At 42.8% G+C, this 25,079-nt stretch overlaps 1 protein-coding gene and 1 non-coding gene across 8 annotated transcripts in view; one reads left to right on the top strand and one right to left on the bottom strand.

The window, feature by feature from the left end:
- Nucleotides 1-22,273, bottom strand: part of DYRK1A (dual specificity tyrosine phosphorylation regulated kinase 1A) — a 139,975-nt gene extending 117,702 nt beyond the window's left edge. For 2 of the 7 annotated variants that reach the window (XM_074325409.2, XM_074325413.2), the window contains exon 1: nt 20,589-20,728. The gene's annotated coding sequence lies outside the window, so the exon portion shown is untranslated. Of the gene's footprint in view, nt 1-20,588; nt 20,729-21,428; nt 21,468-21,994 lie in introns of those variants that run through there. The other 5 variants (XM_019730317.3, XM_019730315.3, XM_074325423.2 and 2 more) reach the window with 5 other exon arrangements.
- Nucleotides 10,599-10,700, top strand: LOC141568045 (U6 spliceosomal RNA). The gene has a single exon (XR_012491062.1). It is a non-coding gene; the product is annotated as a U6 spliceosomal RNA (small nuclear RNA).
- Nucleotides 22,274-25,079: the final 2,806 nt, after the last annotated feature.

Genomic DNA, 25,079 nt, shown 5'->3' on the forward strand with positions numbered 1-25,079 from the left:
TTTTAAGCCACTATATTTGTGGTAATTTGTTACAGCAGAAATAGGAAACTAACAATACACCACCTAACAATGAAAGGAGAAAAATACATCACTTCTACATTTCTGCAAAGATGCCCAACCTACATCTAATATGAAGAAACATTAGACAAACGCATTGAGGGCAACTCTATAAAATAACTGGCTTGTGGTCTTCAAAAACATCAACACCATAAAAGAAGAACAGCTGAGGAACTGTTCTAGATCAAGAGTTGAAAACACATGAAGACAAAAATGTGTACGTGATCCTAGACTTATCCTTCTCCTATAAAGGACACCACTGGGTCAAGTACAGAAACTTGAATGGAGTCTTAGTGATCAGACAGCTGTAACGGATCCACGTTAAATTCCTGCCTTTCATGGTTGCATTGCTGTTATGCAAGAGAATGTCCCCGTTTGTAGGAATTATGCACGACAATATTCAAAAACCAAGAGACATGTCAACAACTTTCTCTCAAATGGTTCAGGAAATAAGTCATTCGTATTATACTGCAACTTTTTTTGAGTTTATTCAATAAATAAGTAAATAAAATAAAGGTAGTAAGACCCCGAATTGCAGCTCAAATCCCATTCAGGCTGGCAACTACCATGTCCCCAAAGAGCCCAGAGGCATATTCTTCGGGGAAAATGAACAGAGGTTCTATAACTTGAAGACACCAAGCACAGCAGGGAGTAGGTTTGAGGCACAAAATGAAACACTCCAGTCCCCTTCCCCAGTTCTGCTTGCAGATCAGCAGCAGCAGCAGGAATACACATTCCCTCTCTGAACCCAAGCATGGAATTGATGGTTTCCATCAGGAGACACCAAGAGCCCAGGAGTTAAGAGCCCTAGGGATACCCCGATTCCGGGGTGCCTGAATCACCGGACTCAGCCAACAGTGAACAGCTTCCCTGCCACAAAGAGCTTCCTTCCATCAGCTTTAGCGAGCCCTACCCTTCAATACAAGCCACCAGCCCAGGGATGGCTAAATATCTGAGGAAAGTTGCCAACATTAAAGACAGAAATCAAAACAAGCAGAAAAACAGGAATCCAGAGGAAACTGACACAATGCCATGAAGGAGGGGGGCGGGGAGATGTTTAACGATTAACATGAATTTGCTGAAAGAAGTAAAAGAATATATGTATCCACGAAGTAAAAACAAAAATGCCAGTGGGGAAAAAAATGGCAGAGAACAAAAGATACCCTGATGGAAGCTAGATGTTAAAAATATCTCCCAAAAAGGGTAAAAAAAATACACAGAAAATAGACAACAAAATTAAATGTCACTTGAGAACACCAAAGAGAAGAAATTATCAAGGAAATTACACAAGAAAATTTCCTAGAGCTAAAGATGTGCATCTCCAAGGTCAAAGGATGGGTCCAATACAAGGAACACACCTGGGCCACAACATCACTACAAAACTTCAGAACACCAGATATAAAGGACAGAAGCTTAAAACTTCTTGGGGTGGGGGAGGTGTCACATAAAGGACCAAACTTACTAATAAATTAATAGATCTATGCAACATTTATTGGCTGCTAACATCACAGAACCAGGTATTTGTGACTTCTGTGGGAAATACAACACCCATGCAGTATTCTCCCCAGAGAGAGAGACAGACAGACAGAAGAGAAATGGAATTTCATCAAGCCTCTAGATCTTACCACCAAGCACCAGGAAATACAAGGGACAGGGGAACATGTCAATGACACCACAGAGATTCATTGAACAACATCCAGGCTGTAGGAAACTACAAGACAGATGACACAGTTTCTCCTTATTTGTTATAAAGAAGGAAGAAAAAGATACAGAGGACAACCAACAGATTACAGACTTAAGAAATATGTCAATCAATTGACAATTTATGGATCCCAATATGAATAAACTGTTTAAAAAAGATAATTATGAGGCAATCAAGGCAATTCAAATTCTTACTGGATATTTAAAGAATTACCGTTAATCTTTTAAAGGCATTATAATGGTTTTGGGGGCCACAGCCTAAAAGCTAATCCTTATCTTTTAGAGACACATACTGAAACACTCACAAGTCCAATTATGTACTTGGGTTTACTTGCCAAAACTCAAAGGGAAGGGGGTAGACAGGAACACAGCTGTTTTGCAAGTGGCCATCAGCTGATACATACTGAAGCTGAGTGAGGAGCACACGGAGTTCATTATGTTCTCTAGCTTTTCCACACTTTGGGGTATTTTTAATGGAATCCAAAATACACATTCTATCTGCTATATGAAGCTACAAGACCATGAAGCAATACATTCAAAGTTCTCAGTAAAAACTATATTCAAACTCTGTACCCAGTCAAAACTTTTCATTATGAGGGATAGCAGATTAAAAATATTTTCAGACAATGTCTCAAAAAACCTCTCACGCACCCTTTCTCAGGAAGTACTGAAAACTGTGCTCCAGGAAAATGAAAGATAAAAACAGGAAACATTAAGGTCAGAGAACCAGGAAACAGGAGATCCAACCTGCTGGAGATACGCAGAGGGCATTCTATCAGGCCCAGAGAGCCGGAAGTCCACAGAGCAAACGCATGGTGTCCCCTAAGAAGGTTCCCAAGGGGAAGGAGAGCAGAGGACGAGGCAACTAATTATCTACTATGTTTGTTCAAAAAACTATATTGAGAAGCTACTGGAAGGTATGGGAAAACTCAGTCACAAGTACCTAGAAAACAAAGCCAACGGAAATACAAGACAATTGCTAATGCCAGGAAAAACAAAATTATACAAGGAGGGAAATGTAGTCAGAGTATACAATTCGGCTCCATGGTGAACAAGACTTACACAGTCGTAATTAAACATTGAATACGTTTAACGAAAAAATGTGTAACTAAAATAGATGGAAAAAGAGAAGTGTTAAAGCAGGTGGTTTAAAGTTAAACACTCATCTACCTTAACAGAAAGCCAGTAGATAACGTCTTAAATTTTAAGTCAAATACAAAAACAGGGTCAGGGTTACCCAGCGCGCCTCCACTCTCCCCCTTCTTCCTTTGTAACACAAGTTAATTATGTTCCAAACCCACTTGCATACTCACCCCACTTAGGCATGTGCTCAGGAAAAAGCATGCCCAGCTCCAGGAGCGTGCCTAAATGGAACCCCACTTTCCTTTCTAGTGAGTGTCAGAAACAGGCATATATAACGCAGGAGATAAATCTGCCAAAGACTTTCTCAGCAAAGTTTCCACAATCTTATTTAGCTACCATAAATAATAATTCCTCTCCTTTCTCTGGACATTGTTGTGCTCGATACAACTCCTGAAACTGTTGCAGCCATCTTATTAATGTGAGGATATAGCAGCCAAAAACTTAAAAAGAGGGAGATGGAAAAATTGGGGCCCTGAAGACATGAGAGTGCCATCAAATCAATTAGCCCAAGAGCCCCCATTTTCCAACTGTGATTCCAACTGTGAGCTAAATTCTTAGTTGAAGCCAGTTTGGGTCAGGGTCTTAATGCTTGCATCCAAAAATCATCCGAACTGATACAATCAGCATATTACTTAGAAACAGAGGAAATGAGCAGAAAAAACAGCTAAGAGTTGAGGTAAAAGTGCTTACCCAGGGGGCAGAGCGTGCCAGCTAGTAGGCATGGCACACAGTGCCACGAATGTTTTGGATGTCCCAAGAACCCCTAAAGACCTCAGGACACCCAAACAGCCTCTTCTTTTTTGTCCATGCAGACCCTGGCCAGGGTGAAAAGTTTGGGGAGCAGGACTAGGAGCAGTGAGGGTGCACCTGGGACAGCTCTGTTTCAGTATGAGCCTTTCAGAAGTCTTCAATTTTGATCACATGCATATTAAAACTAAACATTCTTTAAAAAATGACTGCAGTAAGCAAAAAAGACACTAAAGATCTGATCTGTAGAGAGGTCATTAACAATAATATAAAGAAAGAACTTAATTGACGATTATTTCAGAAATAAAACTCAAGAGGGCTGAGTCACAGAGCAGATCTGAAAGTGACAGGAGAGGGACAGTTATAAGGAATCAAAGACTGCATAGGTGTTGCTTCTTCGGGGACATTTCTCAATCACAAAGTGCAAACAAAACTGCTGTTTATTGTGCATTACACTGGTTGGACTCTACTAGATGCCATCCACCAAACTCTCAAGTTTTAAAAACTTGAGAAGCTGAGACACAGTGATACCAGAAACCCTTCATTCAGCCATGTGTTAAGAGTTAAATGAGATTCTACGTCTAGACGCACAATGCTCAAAATATGCCCAGTTCCCACTCTCGTGACATTCATCTAGTATTTGCTACACCATATTCCACAGAAGCAATACAGAATAACTGAGAGAGAGGGTTCAGCCTGGTTTGAATCCTATCTTACCAACCACAAGAAAAAAATTACTTCACCTCTAAGCTTTTCATCAGCTAAACGAAAATAATACCTTACTAGGTTGTGGTATGTGTGTGTTTATAAAGTGTTCACGCAAGCTTAATAAAGACTGGCCTCACTACGTTAACATGTGAAGAGAGGGTTTCCTACAATACGCTAATGTGTGTTGCGCATCTCCCAGAAGGTCATTTCCTCCAAGTTTACTTCCTTCGCGCCATGCCTTCTCCAGGAGTGAGGAGCAAACAGAAGCTCCTTACTGGTTCTCCTGCTGCTAATCCACTAGGACTGATTTCTACTACTGCGTCCTCATCCCACCAGCCTCTTAATGTTTTTTACCACTATTTAGCATCCACTCTTGTAAATCTTTATAATCACAGTTATAAGATTGTCTCGGTCTTTCCTGCTAGCCCGTCAGCTTAGAAACAGAGGGAATATCTTTTAGACTGACTGCTCAAGCACCCGGGAAAACATAGTATGGTAACACTAAAAACACCTTCTCAAAGAAACAATGCATGCATTTTAACTTCATTCTTTCAGTCATTCAACAAACATTTACAGAGTCTTAAATGTGCCCGAGTCCTAGGATACAGCAATGAACAAAACAGATGCACTCTCGGCTCTCAAGCAGCTTAGTCTAAAGACAGCAGGCCAAAACCTCCTAAGAGCTACAACATTCAGGTAGAACAAGAGTAAGCGATGAGACGGTGGTGTCTGGAAACCTAACCTAGACTGGAGGGAGGGGATGGCAGAGTCAGGGAAGGCTTCCCTGAATAGACGATATCTAACTTGAGACCGAAAAGATGAGGAGTCAGTAGGACAAAGTCCTCTGCACATCACTAACTCTTCATAACACTATAAACTGTAAGTACGTATTATCCCCATTATATAGACAGAGAAACGAAGGCTCAGAGAAGCTTCCGTACTTGGGAAAAGGCAGGGCTAGGATTCAAAGCCAGGCATCTAGATTAGACTCCATAGAATGCACTCTTCATCACTACACTGTTTGTAATGGACAGACTCGAAGGTGGCTCTCGTGACACAGCTTCCTGCTGTTCCTGCCCTTCTGTGGACCTTTCCCCTTGACCCAGGACCTGTGACTTGCTTTTAACCAAGAGAATATAGGAAAGGTGATGGATGTCATTTCCACGGTTATGATATAGAAGATAGTGCCACTGTCTTGCGAAGAGACTCTCTCTGGCAGTGTCTTTGAGAAAATGAGTGGCCATGTTGGGAGGGACCACACAGCAAGAAACTGAAGGCAGACGCCAGCCAACAGGCAGCGAGAACCTGAGGCCCTCAGTCCAAAAGTGCACAAGAAACTGAATTCCACCAACCAGTGTAAGAGCTTAGAAGAGATCTTTCCCCAGCCAAGCCTCAGATGAGACAACAGCCCAGCCAACATCTTGACTGCAGCCCAGCTAAGTTGTGCCCAGAAATCCCACCCACACAAACTGGGATATCATAAATGTGTTTTAAGCTCCTAACTTTGTAGTAATATTGTTACAGATCGAGAAATAACTAACACACTGTTGCTTAATAAAGTTCTTCCGCCATATCTGGTACTTTGCTGAAATGGTGATTTTCAACTACTCTTAATTACACATCAAGCCAACTTCAGATAACAGGAACAATTGTTCTAAGCAAAACTCATGTACCAAAATGTCAACATGAACCACAATCTGACCCTGAATTTTACAGTAGCCATTTTAACCACTTTGTCTGCTAATAGTATTATTTCTGTCATTTGTCTATTTTGATATAACTGAGTTTTCTGTTGTCTTCAAATTCACTACACTTTTCTCTGTACTGTCTAATCTGCCATTAATGCCATCCAGTGTATTTTTCATCTGTTTTCACCGCTAAAAGTTTTATTTGGGTCTTTTTCTACCTTTCATGCCTCTGCCTAACTTTTTGAATATATGGAATACAGTGAAAATAACTGCTTTAATGTCCTTGCCTAACATCTGTCAGTTCTGGGTTGATTTCAGTTGATTGATATCCTAAGTCACATTAACCTGCTTCTGTACGTATTTAGTAATTTTTTATTGGATGCTGGACATTTTACATTGTTGAGTGATGGGTTTTGTTGTATTTCTTTAAAGAGTGTTGGACTCCGTAATGGCAGGCAAATACTTCACTTTCAGATTAATTTGCTCCTTTCAAGGCATGTTTTTAAGCTTTTGTTCAGACAAAGCTAGAGTAGCCTTTACTTTAGAACTAGTTTATTAGCCTCACTACTAAGACATGATCCTTCTGGAGTTTTAACGAACACAATACATATAAAGACATCTTTCTACTCTGCCTACAGGATACTCAAATATTTCCCAGCCCTGTGTGAGAGCTATGAGAATTGTTCTACTTACAACATCCCAGTGGATTCCTTCCCCCCAGAATTATGAAACTGCACCCTACACATACACAGATTGGTATTCAGTCAATTATTTAAGGGGACAACGAAGATTTACAGAACTCTTTCTCTGCATAGCTCCCTTCTTTCCAGAACTCTGCTCCTCAAATTAAGAACCATTTTGGCCTCCCCCAACTCCAATCTTTGTTTCCTTAACTCAGTGAGACCACATGGCTCTATCTGGGATCACCCTCACTGCACTGAGATCTGAAAACTGCCTCCAGGCAGAAAGCTAGGCCATCACAGGGCTCACCTTGCTTTCCATCGGTCAGAGATCTCAGTTCTGCACTGCCTGTTGTTCAATATCTGAAAACAGTTACTCAGGTATTTTGTCCAGTCTACTAGCTATTTATAGTGAAGGGTAAATTCAGAATATTACAGCCTTGTAGTCAAAAGAAGAAATCATGACTCCTGACTCTGATTTTAAACAGTTTATAAGCTACAACTCCTAAGTACACACACACACATCATCTACCACATTATGCCATCTTTATTTTTATCATGACATTTATCACTCTTTGTCATTATGCTATTTGCTTTATGGCTTAGTCTACATTTCACAACAGAATGTAAACTCTGTGAGTGCAGAGATCTTATGTATCCTGTCACTCGAGTCCCAACACCTAGAACATATCCTGGCCTAGAACAGGTACTCAAATTCAACAAATTCATTAAATCAATAAGCAAACTGTTTTGTAAATATTTCACTTAATATACACTGTGACCTCTTCTCATTAGTAAATTCTGATCTAGCTGCAGGTATCACTGACTCTGGAGAGTTCCTTAGAATTGTCTATTATCTTAATTAGCAACATCTAAGTAAAGGTTCTTAGTTGCAAGCAAAAGAACCTAACTGGCTGTGTTGAAACTGAAAAGCAAGCTATTAAAGAATATTAGACAACTTGCAGAAAACCCCAGGAGGGCCAGGCTGCAAGGCTACATAATCAAGAACAGCCAAAAATCAAACCACAGATCTGGTCCAGTGGAGACAACATAGGATTTGGTCACTGCACTTGTCCAGACCACTGACACCGGGAACTAAATGCTACAGCTGTATGTCACTGCCCGCCTCTGGAAAACAGAGCTGCGATCCCCCCTGCACTGCAGGCCATAGATTCTACAAGTGCAGCTTCTGCCCAGCACTGGCTCTAAGGGAGTGCAGTGGAGGCTCCAGGTCACATGACTGCATCCCAACCCCAAAAGATGCAGAAGAAGTGGGCAATTAGCTTTCATAAGGGAAGACTTCCACCTCCCACCAAATTCTTAAGGTAAAGAATTGCCCAAACAGAAAGCTGTTAGATGTTCTTGTTTATTATCCAAAAGACTAATGAACCAGTAGCACAAGGCATCAGTCCCAATATGCCAGAACTTGTATCTATTTCTTCAAATCATGGGTTATGGAAGCTCCATTTTTCTCTTTCTTTTCTCTCTAAATGTTTTTAGGACACTTTACTGTTCACTGGGTTTTTTGTTACCTGGAGGCAACATATGCAATCTACCACGATTAACCTTAAGCAAATTTACTTCCCTGAATCTGTTTCCTAACTTATAAAACAGATACTGCCAACCATCTTGTAGGGTTGCTGAGTATATTAAAATAACTAATAATGAGTGTCTGACCCATACCAGGCAATCAATTAATACGAACTACTGCTGCTATTAGTAAATGTAGCTTATTTTTTAGGAGGAAAAACTCACCAATTTACATGAACAGCTTTTTCTAAAATATGCCAACAGGCTGAAGATCCATGTCTGTGTTTTACCTCAGAATTATGTTGTCTCCCTTCGCCCCTACGTTACCAGAAGCAACAGTAGTCTAACATGTTGCCACTGAAACTAAGTTCAAGAACTAAATGGATGAAGGGATGGATGGATGGGCGGACGGACGGACAGACTGCTCACTCTGACCACAAGCCATGTTCCCTTTACATTTCTCTCCAGTAAGCTCTGACTATATCAAACAACTTCCTGAAGGCAGGGGCCACTACTATGTCCCAAGAGCCTAGCAGGGGCCAGACACAGAGACCGTCCGTAAAATCTGAGTGCTTGCCTTTCTAAATATTTACTACAGAAACTAGTCACTGTGAAAGGTTTCAAACTATTTTAAAACAAATCCCTTACGAGCTTTTCAAAAGCTCATTCCCCTGACAAGATCAACAGCGTCAGTCGTTTTCTAACTACAAGATGCTTTTTTTTTTTTTTTTTTTGAAAATCCGTCCGATGCAATGACTTTCCCTCAACCATTCTGGTTCTGTTATCCAAACTTGAAGCAGAAGTTAAATCCAGAACGCATCCAAACAAACCACTTTCCTCATTTTTGTCACTCGTTAAATGAAGTAAGCTAAATATTTTAAATGTGAACCTGAACAGCTACTACAAATGCTGGATTGCCAGATATAATTGTTGAACGAACCTCACTTTGTTGGCTCGGAATCATGAAGAATATCTATAATTTAAAACCACTCCAGGGGCAGCCTGATGGCTCAGTCGGTCAGAGCGCGAGCTCTTAAGGTTGCTGGTTCAATATCTGCATGGGATGGTGGGCTGCACCCCCTGCAACTAAAGATTTAAAACGGCGACTGGACTTGGATCCGAGCTGCGCCCTCCACAACTAGAGTGAAGAACGACTTGAAGCTGATGGGTCCTGGAGAAACACGCTGTTTCCCAATAAAATTTAAAAATAATAACCATAGTAAATTTTTTAAAAACCACTCCAAATGACCACTAAGGATTGCATCTATTTCAATAAACTACTAACATTATGTACTCCTTTAAAAAAGAACACACTCTTTCCACTCCATATTCCCAATATCCAGCTTCTAACAAATGTTTCCTTAGTGCTTACTTACTATGTGCCCGATACTGGCCAAACCGGAGTCCATGCCGGGGAGCAGGACACCAAAGCCCGTTCTCTGGAGGCATTAACCAAATAAGCACCAAAAGATTACCGACTGGGGTCAGCACTCAAAGAAAGAGTATAAGGGGACAGGAGATACTGAAAAAGAGGTGACGGGTGGAGGCTGCTTTCCCTGACAAAGGGACACCTGAGCTGAAACTGAAGGTCGACAGAAGTTTAACACAACCGCGATGACCGCTGGCTGAGGAAGCAGGACTCACGAAGAGAGGGATCCAGCGACCTGGGAAATAAAACTGCGTAAGTGAGCTGGAGACAGATCCTTCAGGAAGGGGGTCCTGTGAATAATTTGGTCTATACCCCGGAAGTCACGATAAATCATTAAAAGGTGTTTTTTTTTAAAGGACAGAGAGCTTTAGTTCATCCACGTGCTCAAGTCCCTCTCTCATCTCTGTCCCATCTAGTGCACTTTCCTCAGCCCCTGCCCTTCCCTACGTGCCCGCCTCCTTCACTTCAGCAACCAGCCTCCCTCCCAGCCATGGCCATGACTCCTAGGCGCCAGTCTTCAAGTCCTTCCCTCTGATTCCAATACTGCTGAGTAACTGCGGGCCACAGGTGCATTTACCTAGTTTTACTGACATTCTGAACTGGACCACAGAACCGTTAGAGAAATACTCAAAAACTGAAATGAGACTGTAAAATACTCAATGAGATTCTAGAGATTTCTTGCTATTGCTGTTTTGAAATTTTTAATGAAACTATCTTCTATACCACAGAAATGTCTCCCAATAACAAATGTGTTTGATGTAAAAATGAAGTAAAAAATATCACTGTGATGACCGTTGCAGGTTTTTTCAAGAGTAAATGATCAAACCAGAACAAATTTTTCAGCAAACAGTATTCATCTTAAGGACTGGAGTCTTATTCATATCCAAATAAACTTGAACGCAAAGTAACTGTCCAGTGCTCAGTCGCAGCACCTGGACTAAACCTGAAACGATGCATAGCTTTGCATGGCCCCTGTGCAAGAATGACATGCAAATTCGTGAAGCATTCCACATTTTTACGTCAACTGTAACTGAAAAAACAAATTTAAGTTTGGAAAGGAAACAAAAAATTAACTGTCAAAAGGACTCTAAAATGAGACCAAAATTTTGACCTTCAAAAAGCAACATCAAAAATTATTCAATTTCATAGACTATGTTCCCTTTAATGAAGCTGTATGTCTACTCTAGTCTGAGTCCTTAGCCAACTCTACAGACTACGACAGATTCCCCCTCCAGAACGTAACTTCCATGATGGCACAGACAGTGTAGCTTTTATTTTAGCATTGATTCCAGGGCCTACTTCCATGTTTGGCACTAGTAGGTATTCAATAAACAATTCTACCCACCTCAAAAGAGAAATGATTTTTAGGTGACTGTCTCCTAATAATACATGTGAAAATAATCTATTTTTCACAAAAATACTAAGACACTCAGAATACATTAAAATCTCACATATTCAACTACTCTACACTTGTCAAACTGTGATCATGATACAACCTTTTGCCTTCCAGGCTCACAGGTTCTAACACTGCCTTCTGCCACTGCCCCGTGTTTTAGCTCATCTTTAATGGTGCTACAAATTATTTCCACGTGACCCTAACGGAAGGTTTGAACTAGAATAATAATTCTATCTTGTTCGTCAACAGTTCCTTCGAGTCCGCGGTAGGATCTGTTCTAAACTGTCCCATCAAACTCATCTTTCCATTCCTACAACCTTGTATGCACTATACTGCCACCAAAGTTTAATTCTCTCCCATCTTCAAAATCTTGGCCATACTGCTGTTTGAATCCAGAAATATTCACTTTGGTCTGTTGACAATTAAATAATTAAGAAATTTTTCAGGTGTTCCAAACTTGGGTTCCCACCTGTCTTGTCCTTTTTACCTCTTCTTATTCCTCATGCCTATACACCTAAAACAGGCCTTCCTTCCAACTCCTGCTCCTTATGGTGACATCTCCTAACCCACAGGTAAATCATCGCTGCCCTCTGAAAAACCTTCAACTGCCCCCAAATTCAAATTCCTCATAATAGTTAAGACCCGTCATTCTCATTTCTCACTGCAAGTATCCTTTATCCCTCCCCCAGCATAACACATAACCCCCTCCGTCATTCTCCAGTCACCTTTCACTCACCACCATCACCACCACCACCACCAGCACCAGCACCACCGGCCGCCCACATGACCTCCTCCAGCACTGTCAATTCCCCAGGTTCTACTGTAAAAAGCCTCGCCATTCTTCAAGATCAAGACCCCATCCCACCGCCTCCCCAAAGGCATGCTCAAATCTCTCAAGTGTCTTACTGCCCGTGTTCTTCCAGCCTTCACATCAGGACTGCTAATAGTCAGCATCCAAGGTCGGACCTGTGTTAATGTTGTGTATATACACAACCATCTCAACACTAACAACAGAGGTAACCAAATCTCATTCACTTTTGTAGTCAAAGCTTCTAACACCACAATTCACATATCTAATATAGAGGATAGTCAAATGGTGATTTAACTGAAAAGAAACAAGAATCCCCTTTTACAATTTATCAAAGTATTTACAATTACAAGCATTCACAATTTATAAAAACAGTTTTTCATTCAACAGAATACAGAAAAATCATGTATGTGACAAAGAATGAATATTTGTTAAAGTACAAGACTTACAGTACCACTTAAGATGTTCAGACTCACTCGTAATTAAAGAAATGAAAGTCCAAACAACTAGATATGATTATTCACCTATAAAATTGACAAAGATTTCAAAACTTTGGTAACACCAGTATTGGTGAAATTTGGGAAAACTATGCAGTCTCAGACACTGCTGATGAAGTAAAAACTGGTGCTACTTTTTGGAAGACAATTTGGCGACACATATTGAAATGTGCACATACCTGGTGCAGCCATTTCCTTCTAAGTACTCTACATCTGCCGCTCACAGGACAGTCACATGTACATGAATGTACCCTGCAGCACTGTGCCAAAACATGAAAACAATTTAAATGCTCCTTAATGGAGACTGACTAGACTGTGGTACATCTATAAAATATGGAATGCTTCCCAACCACTGGAAAAAACAGAGAAACTCCATCAGCTGACATGGGAATATTTCTAAGAAAGATCAAGAAGCTTAATTTGCAAAACTGTGTGTTTAGCATGATCCCACTTGCTTTTGATTGTAAGTGCACAGACATGGTGTACCTACATACACACACCCTACAATGTCCATGCACGTCACTAAAAATAAACAGAAGCATACTAAACAGTTTGTAACACACATAAGCATTAAACATTTGATATATGTAATTGTACACATACAGGCACAGGACATTTCTTGTAGTAAAAACTAACAGCTATTACGGAGGAGCACAGAGGGAGGGGCAATGATTTGACACCATTCTATATGGCTTGATCTTTTTTTTAAAACCACGAGCATATATTACCAGTTGATTCTGAAAACCTAAAATTCCCTAGTTGATCAGAACAATACGTTTGAGTTACAGCATTACCTGTTTGCTAAGCTGGAAGACTGCACAAACAGGATGCTAGAACGGGAAAAAGGACACTCCTACTCCAGGAGTTACTCACTCAAGCGCAGTGGGCCCTCAGCAGTTATCCAGTTCCATCACCAACACTCTCAATGACAGGAGGCCAGTAAGTGCTAGTCTAATGCTCCTAATCTCTGGCCACCACAGGAGCCGCCATGAACCTTTGCAGGACTAGCCCACAAGCTGGGGTATCTCAAACCCGCCCTTCATTTTCCTCACGCAAGGGCACATGTGCCCTACTCCGCCCTCCCCTTCCCAAAAACCCCTCATTAGTGCAGGTGCTCATCTCCAATTTTAAAAAATGACACCCAGCTAATTGATAAAGTGTTAAACTGGTAACAGATAAGAGATATTCCTCTGGGAGTATTTCCATTTTAAATTAGGGAATCCAACTCTTACCTTAATCTAAAAGAATGAACTCAACAGTGAGAACCGCAAACAAACCAGATGAAGAAGAAATCCCGCTGAGGAAGCGCCTCCCTACCGTCTACCCTCCTGATGCTGCAGGGACACTGCCCTACCACGCAGCACTGACACCAACAATCCCTCACTGAAAACCTCACCTTGCCACCTTGAAACATTCATTTGACTAACTAACAATTCAGTGAGCCAACCATTCACTCACTGCCAATGAGCTCACACATAGAAAGCAACTTTCTGATGACAGGTATCCCTAAACATCCCAATGCAGCTGGTACTCCGTCCGCTGTCCTCCTTTTGTAAAAAGAACCAGGAATCAGGAAAACATATGCTAGTGCCAGACCTGCTTATTCGGAGGCACTAGTTAGTTGTTCAGTTTCTTTGCATGCTTTTCCTTCTCTAAAATGAGAGACATGAACTATACCAATGTTTCTCAATGTTCTACAGCATCAGGGTCAGCTGGAGTCCTAATTAAGAAAGCAGATTCCAGAGCATCGCTCCAAATCTACAGAAAGAGAGTCGATATGTATGAGCTTGGGAATCCCACAAGTTTGACAAGTGCTCCGGGAGACTGAGAACCATTAGTTTCTCAGGTCTCTACTAGATCTAGTAATAGTCTCCATACTAGCTCAAAGGAAACCCAGATCTTTCACTTCTTTCAAAACCCACAGAAATTAAAGCGGAAGATAGCAGATAGCAAATGTATTTTTAAACATCACTGCTACCACCCTTCTTGCAACTTCAGTGACTCAAACATTTACTGAAAACCTGACAAGATGCAAATGTTATTCTTGTATTGTTTCCTGACAATATGAGCAGGAACACATACAATAGGGTCAAGGAGACTATTAGAACGAAATCCAAAAGCTCAGATTCCAAATACTGTTTCCATACACTGCAACACAGCAATCAAGAACCATGTTCATGTCAGGAAAATAATGTACTATCATACCCAAAAGTGCTTCACTGCTCAAAGTTTAGTGACATTTTTTCCTCATCTGACAATGTGTATATACTGCATATGCGGAAATACTGAGGAGCTATTTGAATTTGCACACCATAGTTCAAAAGATTAATGGCCAAATACGGAAAATAAAATTAATCAGTCCAATAAGTTGTATTTTCCAAGTTTGTTTCTTCCAACACATTTGAAAGTGTGACAGGCAATGTTTCATAATTCCCCATTCTTCCCTTCTTCAGTAGAAACAGATTTTGACCACATATCCCAGCCTCCTTTGCAGCGAAATGTGGCCACCTGACTAGGTACCTCCTGACCAACAGGTGTAAACAAAAGTCCTGTATGCAACTTCCAGGTTTGTCTTTAAGAGAGAGGCTGTGCCTTCCCCATGTCCGGTTCCCAGCCAGTGGCTGCAGTGGGCAGGTCTTGTCCTCTACAGAAAAGGATGTCTCCGTAAGCAGGGGAAAGCAACTCGACAAGGAACCAAGGTCCCCCTAGCGTGGAACCACCGCATCAGCCTTAGACTACTTACACTTACCTGAGAGAGAAATACATTTCTCATCTAAGCCCTGCATTTACTCAGAACACAGGCCCAAATCTTGTTTTATACCTAATGCATACAGAAAGTTTAAATTTATAATAAATGTCAAACAATAGCTACTTATCAACTCAGTAACGTTGGAATTCTAACGATATACTCTTGGATAATCCCACCGCTGAAATTATTGCTACTGTACCAACTTATACGGCATTTTACACTTTTTCAAAGCACCCCATTTCAGTATCTCATTTCACATTCTCAAAATCCTGGGCAGGACAGCTGGTGCTACGCACATTTGGCATATAGGACACTGAAGCTCTCAGAGAAGCTACTGTGCCCAAGATTGCACAACTAAGGAGTGGTCCTCAGGATTCAGCAAACAGGTTCCTCATTCATCATTCTGTGTACACATACATTTACATACCCCTGCTACGTGCCAGGCACTAGTTACAGGCGTGATCCAGAAAGAATTATTCCTGTCCAAATGTACAATCTAATCTAACGGTGAGAGACATTAAGTGAGTAACTGTATATAATATATACATGTATACATACACATACATACGAATGTATATGAATCAATTCCATAGTTATTTGTAATAAGGACTGGAAAAAAGCAGAGTCCTATAAAAATGCATGGCCAAGGAACCTTATATAAACTGGGGGCTTGGGGAAGGCCTCTCAGAAGAAGTAGCAGCATTTCTGCTGAGACAATAAGGATGAGTATGAGTAAAGAAGAGGAAGGGGAGGGAGAAGGCAGAAAAGAAGGCCATTGAGAAATTTACATCCATTACCTCCACAAGAACCCTATGGTAAGTGCCACTGACCCCATTTCAGAGCTGAAGAAACTAATGCGTAGTGAAATCACTGTGCTGAAGTTGCACTGCCAGGGAATGGTCCTGCTGAGATTTCAGACCTGCCCGACTCTGGAGTCTCTGCCAGGCACCATCTCCCAAGCCGGTCCTCTCTCCACAGCAACATACTGCCTCAACTGCTATCTGCGACAAGTTATCAAGGAGGCTTTGGATACATGTCACAGTTTGAGCATCTTTTTACCCAAACAATGTGCTAAGATGCCAACCTTAACCACAAAATCCCACAAGACAATCAAAAAAAAAAAAAAAAAAATCAACTCTTGTCATTGGATATTTCATACACTTAGAAAAAAGTAGGGGGTTTTCAAGAAAAGGGATGTTATCTAAAATCGAGATGATGCTGAAAACCAGTTTCATTCCATGTTAAACTAGCTCACTATTCCCATACACACACAAAATAGATATAAACAAGCATTTTAATTATGGGGAGATAAAACTCAAAACAATTCATCAAAAGTAAAGATAACATTTTAAACTATTATGCCCTATACATTGTATGCATATACATGCACACATCACTCAAACAAAAATATTTAAATACCTTGTCAAAACTTTAACCCTGATACAAACTTAAAAATCACCTTCTAGACAAGAGGATACATAGCTCTGGTGAAACAATCAATCGCCAAGAAGCCAAAATGGTTGTGTGTTAGCAAAAGGGATGCCTACAAGGACCGTATCATTTTAGGTGTTCAATGTATTGTAAGTTATTATCACCAATAAAGAATTTTAACTCATTATACAACTCCAAAAGTAGGACTTCAAGGCAAAAGCATAACTTTTAAAAAGCATTTAGCTGGTTTATACAACACAGTATTTCCAAATCATTTTGCTTTCATATACCAAAGAGTGAAACGAAGGCTGCTGGTAGCCACTGGGTTAGGAAACAAGACTTGTCTTTAATTACCTAACATGAACCTTAAATTATTTTAGTCATGTGAAGTCCACATTACACTTTGACATAACCAGTGGTCAACTTTACAGCTATAGCTTAACATTATAGCATTGACATAAGGCAAGATTTCAAAAGATTTCTTCATTTAGTGACAAGTGAAGAGAAATTATAGGTAATTTAAAATAATTTAATGATTTTTTCCAAGTAATTAAACAAATTTTAACCACCTGAAATGTCTAATCCAAAATTGTGCAATCCTTAGGTTAGGAATTACCAAAATTTCTCTAGCCATCAAAACACTGCCCAATGATCAAAATAATGCATGGTAAAAAGTCTTTTAAATGGCATAACCACTATGTATAAAGTGCTCTTAAACAAGTCCCGCAATTCACTTTGACAGGGCAAACTGTTAGTATCAAGTTTCAGGTGACCATGTTTGATAGTTTCAAGTAATATCTTTACTTCTAAACAGAAAATATACACAAGTATCTGGAGGTAAACCACGAAACACTCAACCCAAATTCTTAGTTCAGTTTAAATTACTGATAAGGAATGTAACAAAATTATGAGACTAATTAAATTTTGGGAGAGAAGAGCCAAGTTCTTTCTAAAGACTATCTGGAAGTTTTTCGGTTTTGCTGGGTTCTGGTTTTGCTGGGTTCTGGTTTTGCTGGGTTTTTTCTTGAGGGGGTAAAAGAGAAATTGCTTGGAGAGTGAGTGGGTTGGGGTGCATGTGTAGGAAATGTGAAAGTTCTTTGAAATAAGAGAAAAGCTCATTTTAAAGCAAAGAAAAACTGATAAACACCTTATCACAAATACCAAGTCACAAATGAAGCCCCCCTCTTCTATTATTAATCTTATATTTAATGTCACGTACAAGACAATTCCCTTCGCAATCATAACGAAGTTACTTCTATCCAAATTTTCTTCCCATAACTAGACTCTTGACAACAGTAAATATACATGTGAAAACATCCCTGGGCAGACTAAATTTCTAAGCTATTTATTTTTAAAATTGTTTTCAAATAATAAGTACTTAAAATTCAATACAAATTAGCATTTTCTTTGTACAGTTTCAAAACAAAATATGCATGCCAAAGGTCATACTATATCATGTGTTATAACAAGTTATCTTGAATTTTACTTTGGCACATAGTCATACTACTATAAAAACCTACATAAATCCTTTAAATACTAATTGTTACACTTACCACTCCCCCCCCCACACACACACATAACTTTCAGTTATAAACACAGTAACTCTTCGTAAATAAAACTAAAGGGCAGACATTGGGCAATATTCTAGAGGGGGGAAATTCTAACCAAGGGTCTTTTTTACTATCCACAACTCCCAAACAGGATATTGCATTAAAATGGAATATTTTCATTTATTTTGAATGTTACTGCCCCTAAAAGACTGGACTACCTCATTAATTATTGATCCCTAACAGTAATTTTGTGTTTAAGTTTCTAATAGGTCCCACCAATATGTCTTCAAAATGTTTAAGAAACAATCTTACACCTAAATTCCAAATTCCTAACAAAAATCTCACTAGATTACTTAGATCACTTAGTCCACCGCCCACCCCTACCAATAATGACCATTCATTCATTCAAGTCTATTCCTTTAAACAGAATCTTTTCTAAAGGAGTACGCCTTCACCTTAAAAACACAGAGATGACCCTTCCTTCTAGATTAATTTCTAAGCTTATGTCTCTTATGAACTTTTTATACTCAGTTTTGCAACTCGGTGTAAACACTGACAGGAGTCCTTAGCTTTCTGGCAAGGTTTGAAGTCTAGATGAATTTGGACAGCTACCACAAACAACACTGCTATTGCAAGGCAAATCTTCCAAAAGCACTGGAGTATTTTAGGTGTCATATATGTATTAAATATCTTAACTATAACCAAGTAAACTTTTTTCAGAGAGACTACCATTTCTTTGGAACTATCTTCTTCAGGTTAAAATCTTAGCATGTGAAATTTTAGTTCTAGTCTCACATTTACAGTCTATCCAAAAATACTCTTAAAGTAACGAAATTAAGACATGAGAAATTTAAGAAAACAAAAGCTAAAGGTAATTAATTCCACTGAATTATTAAACACCCCAAAATCAAAATATTAGCTATATATCCATTCTTAAACACTTTGTATAAGTAAAGCATAAGGGGTCACGGAAGAAATCTAAGTATTCAACATAAAAAAATAACTAAACATAACTTTACACAAAACTTTCTAATGACTCATCAGTACTTAACTGATGTCTGTAATTAAAACTAAATGTGAAGAACAAAACGCACCAAAGAATATTTTTTAATTCCTTCCATTCAAAAATTGTCTACATAGTTTTCTTGGGGGAGGGGGGACTGACAAGTTTCACTAAGAGGGTCTCATGTCAATCCACTTCGGCAAACCAGTTAATTTTCATACTAAACACTATATACATGGACACAATCTCTAGGTTAGAACCCTGAGTCATTACACAAACATAGCTCCAAAATTTGCCAGTGTTTATAATAATGAATTATAACCTAGTGATTAAGAAGATCCCAGGCAGGCTGGCTACAGACTCCTGGCTCTTGGAGTCCCAGCTGTATGACCTTGGATGAGTCACAGCAGTTTCCCCATCTGTGAAATGGGTAACAGTTCCTACCAGTAGGATAAGCCTGTTTATGTAAATAAAGCCCTGAGAATAATGAATGGCGCTCTTCGTCCAAATTTTTAAATCAGTGTGAAAACAACGTTTTAAGGTGGGTTTTTTTTTTTTTTTTTGACAACTTGGGCGGAATTCAAGAACCAAACGGTGCTCACATTCAAGTGAGGCACCTAGATTACAAGATTCTTATAATCTAGGGTTGGATGAAAGGCACAGCCAAATAGTTGGAGTCGATCACTCACTGATTTTGCCATTTTTAACTATTTCGGGGAGGGGCCTTTCGCTAAGTGTTAAGATATTAGCAGTTTCGGGGGATCTAAGTGAGAGTAGGTTTGTATCTGGGAATAGACTTGTGAAGTTTTGCTGCAATACCCAGATATCAATTATAATTTACGAATTCTCAACCACCAATTCCTCCGGCTGCTAAACAGGTCATCACTCCACCTCGAGTGGCCGGGATCACTCGCACTCACGGCACAACTTCAGAGCCCGCCGAGTGCCCTCGCTCCGGCACACACCCCAAAGGGCCGCGGAGGCACCGGGCTCCCGACCTTCCCCGGCGCCTCGCCCAGCAGCCAGCCCCATTTTCTTAACCCGTGCATTGTCCTTGCGGAGAACCCCGGCGGTTCCCACACTGGAGGGGACCAAGAGGAGGGACGAGGGAGGAGCTGGGGGAAGAGGATGAGGAGGAAGAGGAGGAGGAGGAGGAAGACAACCTCCTCCCCTTTGCTCGGGCGACCAGTGAAGGTCTGGCGCTTTTTCCGGCCCCCAGGCCCCGGCTCCCGGGAGGCCGCGGCCCCTGCTCCCACCCTCCGCAACTTTCCCTCCGCTCGCACCCGCCTCTCCTCCGGGACCGGGCCAGTCGGGCTCCCTCCCCCGGCGGCCAGCCCCGGGCCGCGGCGCCTCCTCCTAAAATGGCAGGTCCCTCCCTCCGCCCGGCCGGCCTCGGCGCGGGCCCGGCTGCAGGCCGCGGGGGGAGCCGGGCGCCGGGCCGGGCGGGGCCGCGGCCCGGCCGGACACTCACCAGGACGATGGCGGGGCGCTCGCGCCGCTCCCTCCGGTGAGTCTCAGCCTCCGGCTCCCGCCGCTGCGCTCCCGCCGCGGCCTCCGCAGCCAGCGCCGCCCGGGTCGCCGCTCTCCGCCCCCGGCGCTCCCGGCTCCGCGGCCGAGCCGCAACCTTCTCAGTCTCTCTCCGGCTCGCGGTTCCAGCGGCGCCCGGGGCCGGGGAGGCGACAGCCCCCTCCCCGGCAAATACCGCAGTCCCCGGACCCCGACTCCCGGCGGCGGGGCCGCGCGGCCCGGCCCGGCGCGGAGGGCGGCGGCGGCGAGGCCGGGCGCCGAGTCGCGACCGCTCCCGGCGGCTTCTTCCCGAGGAGGATTTTGTAAATCTCACAAAATGGCGCGCGCTCCAAACCTGCGCAGCGAGAAGCGCCGGGGCCCGAGCGGCGGCGGCGGCGGCGGCTCCTCCGCCAGGAGAGCCCGAACCGCCCGCCCCCGAGTCCCTGCACAGACAGACAGACACTCACACACACACACGCACGCACACTCGCCCTCGCACACGCTCACTCACACACACACTCACACTCACACCGGTCCCGCCCGCTCGCCGGCGGCGGCAGCGGCACCAACAGCAGCAGCAGGAACAGCAGCAGCAGAAGCGGCGGCGGCGGCGGCGGCGGCGCCCGCACCCCCCGCTTGGGGTGTCCGCTCCCTGAGCCCGACCTGAGCCGCGATCAGCAGCAGCGACGGCAGCAGTCTCCCCGGATCCCCCCGCCGCTCTTGCCGCCGCCACCCCCGCCTCACTCCAATGGGGCTTTTTATTATTATTCGGGCGGGAAGCGAAAGGGTTTAAAAAAAAACCAACCAACAAAATGGCGACGGACCGACCCGGTCGCTATAGCAACTGTCAATCAAAACGCAAAACCCCGGCTGACGTGCTGACGTCCTCCTCCCGCCCCCCGGCTCAAGCCGGTGGGCGGGGCCTGTTGCTCCGGCAACGGCAGATTCCGTTCCCTCCTTTAGCTCTCCCCCTCCGTACCCAACCAACCACCCAACCCCCTCAGGTCACGTGAAGGATAAATTCGGAGCTCGGGCCCGCTACGAGTGTCAGAGGAGGGCGCGTGATTCGCTCGGGGGAGGGAGAGGAGGAGGATGGCCAGGCGGAGGGAGGGGAGAGGAAGGGGGGCGAGGCGGCGGCCGGGCCCGTAAGCGAGCGCCTGCCGCCTCCCCTGCCGCCTGGCCGCGCCCCGCGCCCGCGCCGACTGCGGGCAGAGGAGCGCGCGCGGCCTCTGCGCCGCCACCCCCGGAGCCCTGCGCTTCCGCGTCGTGCGCCCGCAGCCCCGCCCGCGCCGGGGGGAGGGGGTCGGGCTTTGCGGCCGTGCGGGGACCCCCGGAAGCCCACCCCCGCGCGCCCTGGCCTAGGGCTCTCACCTTCGTTCCACGGTAGCGCGCCAGCCGAGGGAAGGCAGCCGGGGTGCGCACGTCCGCGCGTTTGAACTGTTCTTGGAAGGGCTCGCGTGCCCCCCTCGCCGGAAAATGCCCACGGAGGCCGCGGCTGGGGGTGGGGAAGAGGCCGCCTCCGCGTTTCAGACATCTCAGGAATTCCGGACGCTTCGCCCGAATCCGGGATGCCCCTGCGGCTGACACCTTGATTAAATCATGCCACACGGTTTGTGGAGCCACCAACGCCAACGTTCAGAAATTGTGGACGGAACCATCATAAAAACTTTTTAGGCTGTGCACGCTCTCCCTGGCGTTCCCACCTATTTCCGACCCCTGCCCACCTTGCTGTGCGCTGCCTTCTCGACCGGAATACCCCCTAAATTAACACGACCTATTACTGTAGCCTTGTTGCCCAACACCGTTGTCTTTTTCATGTACCATCTCAGTTTCCAGATTCTGAATTCGCCCACAATTCTTTATTAATATTCTGGCTTTCGTTTATTTTTATTATATCTACCCTTTCTGCTTAAATGTTGGTAGGTGTGCCCCCCCACCCCCAGGCATTAAAACCTAGCTGTGCTAGTAGCCATGCAGTGCTGGCTACTTTGTAATCAGTAGACAGCCACTGGCTAAAAATTGTATTTTGTACCAAGCCTAATAAAATGGCACTTAAGTGTTACGTTAAAAAGGATAACAGATATTATTTTACACCAAGTCACTAATTTATTGATTGATTTCTACGTTTGGTTTTTGCCTTCATATAATAGTGTTCGTATCAATTTTTTCTTAAGCTTAAACTGTTCACAAATACAGTAGCAACAGATACAATCTTAGTAAAGAATAACAATCCTGTAATAAATACTGGTTCTATCCTATGTAACTCAAGGAAAGACACTTGCTTTAAATGGTTTCCAACAAATGTTTCCCTCCTTCAGTGATAAGAACATTGATACACTTAAGGCAACCACTCAAATTAGCACAGGCCCTGAAAGAAATCAGACCAAACCTGAAGTAAATGAGACAAAAAGTAGTCGGGCAAATAGCTTACTTCAGGCTGATTCTCCTCCGTGGTATCCAAAGTTGCCATGACTGTCACAAGTTCTTTTGGATTGCCGACTTTTTCAAAATTGCCCTGCTAATGCAATTAAAGTCCACGTTCAACCCGATTATTTTGAAGAAACTGGCCAAGAGTGTCCATGTTGAGGTGAGAAATCGCTACCCTAATTCCTCCCAGACTCACGTTCACCTATACAACCAACCCCTCCCCCACTACGGGTTTTCTTCTCCCTGCTCCCCACCCCCACCATATTTACCAGTTTCACTTCTATCATAAGCACTTGAGCATTAGCAACCTTTAACACAAGTTAAATTTGAGTCAAATTTTTATTGGTGGTAATGAAGGAAACTTGCATAATTAATCTTTTAGATAACCCAGAAACAATATGACAGTATCTCAAGAAATGGGCCCTTGTCTTCAGTCAAATCAATCTAGAAAATTACAAGGGTGAGGCAGAATCTTGAGCTTACAATCACGCAGTAATTGAAGGCATTTCTGGTCTTCATATCTAGAAGGCTGCACCCTTCCCTCTCAACCACACAGGGCCAGCCCCACCCCCACCCATGTGACAGCCTTACACAACATTGATCAATGAACTGTCACTGTCATGTCCAGGTTGAAATGCTGTAAAGTGGTTTTAATAGACTTCACCTAAAAAGTAACCTATAAATAACGCTGGCCCCAAACAAGTAAACACATAGGCAGGAAGAACTCGGGTTCAGATGCCAGTTTAGTGTTGACTAGGCTCAGCGATTGAAACCTTACTGTCATCTGAGAATCTCATCACATCCAGTGACTGATGTATCTATTCATAGAAGTTAACCTATAAAAGCAAAGACCCCACCCAACTCACAGATAATAACAGCCTCCACTAATCCAGTACATTCTAGTGTATGTCTAATCCTCACAGCAACATTACATCCCCATTACACAAATGAGAAAACAAGCCCTGAGTAAATAACTTTCCCAGATCACACCACCAGTAAGTGGTGAAGCCAAGATTCAAACCCAGGTGTCATTGCAAAGCCCATTTCTACCACACCAAGACGATCCAAGATTATTTGGATATCAGGTCTTTATAGAGATAATCAAGATGATGTCATTAGAGCGAGCCCTAATCCAATATGACTGGTGTCCTTATAAAACGGGGAAATATGGACAGAAACAGACATTCACACGGGGAAGACAATGTGAAGACACAGAGAGAATGCCATCTACAAGCTAAGGAATACCTGAGGCTGGCAGAAGCTGGGAAACAGGATTGAATAAATTCTCCCTCACAGCCTCAGAGGGAACCAACCTCCCCCAACACCTTGATTTTGGACTTCTAGCCTTAAGAACTGTGATACAATAAACTGTTGTTTACGCCACCTGATTTGTGGTACTTTGTTATGGTAGCCCAAGCAAACTAATATGCAGATTCTAACCAAGATGCTGGGTTTTTTGTTTGGTTCCACACCTGTTAATGACCATACTAGGTGATACACTATACCAAGCTCAAAACTTCAGAAGTCAGAACCCCGCGAGTTATAACCCAAACATTCCAAGGACAAAGAAGCCCCTCACACCAGGTTAGAAGGTGAACAGTTTTACAATTCCTCCCTGGACAGTGGCCCAGCCAGAATCTGACAGCGCTGCACTTCTTACAGACTTCTGAGTAAAGCTCCTTCATTGCTCCCCTTGTATAAGCTTTATTGTTAGTTCTGATTGTAAAAGTTAGTCAAGTGTATGAAACAGATTAAAAGGAAACAAAATAAAACAAGAGAGGGGCCTTATTTAAACTGATAATGATAGCATGCTATGAACCAAGAAGTTAATACTCAGTTCACTACACTTGAGGTCCAAAAACAAAAAATAAAAGTAACATGTGGACATGAGACACAGTTTTACAATACGGAAAACTAAGAGGTAAAGATTATTCATAGATTTAAAAAAAAAAAAAGATTATTCATAGATGTCACCCAGAGATAAACCTCACTAATATCTTCATATTGGCATATATCCTCCCAGACATTC

This window comes from Rhinolophus sinicus, chromosome 17 (assembly GCF_057876585.1).
Source record: "Rhinolophus sinicus isolate RSI-liver-muscle chromosome 17, RSI-T2T, whole genome shotgun sequence".
Taxonomy (NCBI): Eukaryota; Metazoa; Chordata; class Mammalia; order Chiroptera; family Rhinolophidae; genus Rhinolophus; species Rhinolophus sinicus.